The sequence below is a fragment of the Gossypium hirsutum genome, chromosome A13 (assembly GCF_007990345.1).
Source record: "Gossypium hirsutum isolate 1008001.06 chromosome A13, Gossypium_hirsutum_v2.1, whole genome shotgun sequence".
NCBI lineage: Eukaryota > Viridiplantae > Streptophyta > Magnoliopsida > Malvales > Malvaceae > Gossypium > Gossypium hirsutum.
The window spans coordinates 57,337,150-57,342,255 of NC_053436.1; the positions used below are offsets into that span (position 1 = coordinate 57,337,150).

The 5,106-nt window shown below is 31.5% G+C and overlaps 1 long non-coding RNA gene across 1 annotated transcript; it reads left to right on the plus strand.

The window, feature by feature from the left end:
- The first annotated feature begins 2,252 nt into the window (after positions 1–2,252).
- LOC121212760 (uncharacterized) lies at positions 2,253–4,105 on the plus strand. Its single transcript, XR_005908125.1, has 3 exons — positions 2,253–3,134; positions 3,602–3,674; positions 3,805–4,105. It is a non-coding gene; the product is annotated as an uncharacterized lncRNA (long non-coding RNA).
- The last annotated feature ends 1,001 nt before the right edge of the window (positions 4,106–5,106 follow it).

Consider the following 5,106-nt stretch of genomic DNA (forward strand, 5'->3'; position numbering starts at 1 on the left):
CAGGGGAGACTTTAACTAATAAACTGTACTAATTGGCCCAACCAAAAATTCTAGAAAAAATTTAGTAAGTAGATATATGAGTATATTTTTAGGGAAGATTTACGGAATTAGATTTTGAGTTTCGTAACTCGAGATATGGATTTTTTAGCGAGTATGACGCAGTTAGTCAGCTTGTCTGGAAATTCTAAAATAAATTGTTTGAGCTGCTTAATTAATGAATTAAGTCCGTTAGCACCTCGTGCTCGACTCCGACGATGGTCTCGGGTACGGGGGCGTTACAGGATTGTTCTTAAAGTCAAGTGGTTGTGGAAAATGAGGTATCAGGATCTCATTTCTGTAAATCGAGCTCATAAATATTTTCACTATATAAGTATATTGAGGTTCGGCCCGGGAATTTTAATGTTTGGCCCATTAATTAAAGGAAAAGAACTAAATCATAAAAGACATAAAACTTAATCACTATTGAGTTTTATTGATTAAATGGCTTAATTAACATAAGTGGAAGGACTTATAAGTCAATAATACCATTATTATTATAATGGATGGTTAGTGATGTATTTTAGTTAGTTTTATATGTTAAATTTTAAGTTAAATAATAATAATAGTAAAAAAAATAGAAAAGCACATTATCATCTTTCTTCTTCAACCTTAGTAAATAAAAAACAACATGGTTGAACACCAAAGAGCTTCGGTCATTTTCTCCACTCTTGCATGGTATGAAATTTTAATCCATTTTTAGTAATTTTTATGTTTCTGAGAATGTTATAGCTTAGTCTAGCTAACTTAGGGGCTAATTCGTAAAATTGTTAAATGTTTAAAATTATGTAATGGATATGTGATGCCTTTGAAGTTTGATGATAGATTATTAAGCTTGATAGCTAAATAGAACTACTTTGTAAAGTGATTTTTGTTTAGTTTTTAGTTAAAGGATTGAATTGATAAAATATTAAATTTGACATGAAATTCTTGTGAAATTTGAATAACTATGGGCTGTAATAGTATAAGAGAAAATTCGGCTAGCATGAAGTTGGTAAAATTGTGATAAATTTGAAAGTTTCAGGTTTAGGAACTAAATTGTATAAAATGTAAATGTTTAGGGTAAAGTGAAAAATGTTGTTAAAGGGTCAAAAATATAAATTTAAATTTTTTATGATATTGAATTGGTTAACTGAATAAAATTATTATATTTAGATCAAGAAATAAATCAGTTGGTTGATAAACGCGGGAAATGAAAAGTCATCAAATAAATATATTTTTGTACTTATTACTTGCTATAAAATCTTGAAATTATGATATTATAAATGCTATGCATTTAGATTAATTTGTTATAAATGAAAGTTAAGATGAGTACAAACTAAGTTGTGAACTATTGGATATTGAAAAATATGAATAGTATGATTTCTGAATGAACATAAATTACTACAGTATATGGAATTGACTATGTGGAAGTGCCTCCGATTTGTTAATGTGATGAATTCATTTAAAATGATTGTTTGAACGTGCAAACGATTAGGATACGGTTGGCATGCCAATAGGTTTAGAACGCGCACTTGTATGGTACTTGCACTTCGGTGCCTTTGTATACACTTCGATGTCTCTGACTGCATTATAGTGCCTCTGTATAGCATTTGATGCTTTCTAGTGTGATGGTGTTACCTGTGTATCTAATTTATGTTACTATAGTTCATCGGGCTAAAAAAACTATCTGATTTATGTTACTATAGTTCATCGGGCTAAAAAATTTAAGAATGATCTTTATATAATTTGCTAAGGTATGTGATTGATATCAATAGAAATATGTTATTGAACATAAATGCAGGAATGTTTGATAACGTATGCAATAGTATGACTGTCACATCCCATGTTTTATTAATTTTTTTTGTTAAGTTGAGAACAAGGAATTAAATAGCCTAATGGTTGGGAGTTTAAATAATTTCCTAAGGGTCCTAAGTTCAAGTTTCCACACTTTCCACATTTTTATTTAATTTTTTTCCAACTTTAGCATGGTCAACACCCCCTTGCTGTCCAACTAGTTGTCATACATAGGGAAAGATTCTTTTCTTGTTAAGTCAACATCCCTTATTCTTCAACCATGATCCCCTTTTTTCTCCTTTTTCCCCTTAACATAAATTTTTTCTTCATCCTTACCTTGTGTGTTGATTCATTGAACCTAGGCAAGGTGAATTACACACCTTTTTTTTTCATTTTTTTCTTTCCTCTCCATATTGTCGCCCCCTCCTTTGCTCCTCCCTTTTTCTCTCCATTTTGCTTTTGCTTGAGCCATCTACCACCACCTTTTCCATATTTTCCTCTTCTCCTCCATCATTCCTTTGCCACTCGAACCACCATCATCACACCACTGGACCTTCTCCTTGTCGTCGCTCCTCCCATTTGTTTTGCTCCAACATGTAACATCCAAAAAATTAAGGGTTAGTAGAATCGAGTTTGTGAATAGAGAGAGAGAGTGTGTGGTCACACCTTAAATTTTTAGATTATCTATGTGTTTTTAGGAAATAAATAAAGCATTGGTTTGTTGGTTAAGTGCTAGTGAAATGTACCTTGAAACTCAAGCTCAAATCCCTTTTATTGCACCATTTTTTTTATTATTTTACAAAATTTCCCTCAAACCCTAGTATGTGACACGCATTGTTTTTAAAATAAATATTGAAAATTAATTCAAAAATAAGGAAATAGACTAGTGGTTAATTGATAAATGGAAAAACATGAAAATTAAATTGAGGTCATAAGTTCGAATATTTTCCCATGCAAAATAAGTAATTTTTACAAAATCCCTTATTTTTTTGTAACCTTAGGCATAAATGTTAAGTTTTACACAAAATAATCAGCCTTTATTCTATTTTTACTCATCCTAGCCATTTCTCTCCTCCCATCTCCTCTCCTTTTTTTTCACTTCAACTTTTTTTTTCCTTTCTCCATTGTTGCCGTCGCCCATAATACCTAGTTTTATAATCTTTTTCTTTCTTCTTGCCATAAGATTTTGCATAATCTCCTCCATCATATTGCTTCCATTTTATTTAATTAAATCTATCCCAAATCTAAAATCTTGAGTCTCCAAGATTGATGTCTATCGTTGCCAAGAAGTGCCATTGCCGCCCCCCTTTCACCTAGCTTGTGTAAGATCTTTTTTTCCTTCAATTTCTTGATTGATCTTGTTAATTAAAAACATAAATTTTTTGATCTGGAATTTGAGAGAATTTTAAATATTTTAAAGGTATTTTCCAGATTTTAAAAGGATCTCAAAATCATTCTTGAATCATCCCTAATTTTGGCCATCATGGGTGGTGCTGCGTGCGCTTAGGTGCAAGAAAATGGTTGTTTTGTTTCTAAATTCTCGCCCATATATTTCCAGAATCAATTTGAGTTCTTGAACCCTACTAATCAACCTAATAACATATCAATTAGGGAAAATTGTTCTTGATCAACTGGCCATTCGAATCTCACAAAACAGGAGGCATAAGTGCGATTAAATGCAAACTAATTTGTTGTTTCGACATAGTTATTGGGTAAAGGTTATAGATTGGTTAAATTAAGGATTTTAATCAAAATTGGCTAATGATTTTACAATATGTAAATGTGTTAGGTGCTGACCTGAACGCCCAAAATCAACCATTAAGCTGAAAGACATACGCGCGTACGATTTGCATCACAACAGTGTAAGAAACATAACTAATTTGGATTCATAAATTAGATGTAATGGTGATGATTGGTTTGAACCCATAAGTGGGTGGTTATGGGGTTGTTTAAGATGTGAATTAATTTAATTTATACTGATTTTTAATTTAGGTTCATTTTAAGGTTTATTAAGGAAATCAGAAGATTCGCTAGTGTGCTACGAAAAAGCAGAAAATAAGGTGCCTAAACTCCTAAACTTGTTTGATAATGATAATTATCATGTTATATTTGATGATTTAACTTGCTGATTGGATTTTATTAATATCCAAATAATTAATTTTGTAAGTTGACGAACTAGGTACGTTTCAAGCCCTAAAAGATTAATGTGTTAGCAAAGTTGCAAGTTTGACAGTGTAACTATGTGATTGATATTGTGGTGCACGATTGTGTTATTTGGAATGAGATTTGTTGTATATATAACATTATTTTCTAAAATATGAGTTTATGCATGATATAATTGCATGGAAAATTCATTATGTTATATTGAAAATGTTGCTATACATGCACATTAGAAAATTGTAAAAGGATGTGAAATTGTGTAATGTTGAATGGTACCATCTTAATGGTAATTTAAAAGTTGGGACATTGATTCCATTCACTGAAAATATTCGATTATTGAGGGCATGTTAAACATGTCAATTAAATGTGAAATGTATTAAATTATGGCTATGTTTGAGATTGTAAGACATATTACATGTGTATTGGAATCGGATATTTTGTGGTTGATGGAGAAGTTCCATGAAGTACCGGTGACATATTAAGTTCGCATTTGTTCCAAGTCAGTGCACTGCATTCGAGTTATCGAGGGGATTAGCTATTATATTGCATTATTTTTTATTCAGCAGTTTGATTGCATTGTTATTATTCGGTGTTTTACCACATCGAGCTATACTCGCATTCGTTAGAGTTTCGTAGATGGGTTTTGGGGAACTCGTGGTGTGTAGCGGATGGTTTGGGTAAGAACCTTTTTGCATTGCATCATGCTCATGACATACTCGAATGTTATTAATTTATGTTTCGTATTGTATTGTGTTGTATTGAATGGTATTGAAATTAATGATTGTTACTCGAATGAATGATGGACCATGCTCTACACTATTTGACATCAATTTTGATAATGGCTATGTAATGATGTGAAATTTCTATGATGGTTCTGTATTCTTCTGTTAATGGTAATATGTTTTAGTGTATTTGATATTTATATTCGTTTAAATAACTATTTGACTCACACTAAGCTTTCACAAGCTCACCCCGGTAGTGTTTAGCTTTTCAAGTAAACCTTCGAACCTAGGACCGGACTCGACATATGAAGAATCACCTTGGAACTCGAACCATTTTTAATAAGTATTAATCAGTCTTTATTAGTTTTGGTTTGTAATTTTTAAGTATTTCTAGTTTGTGGCTTGGTAACTT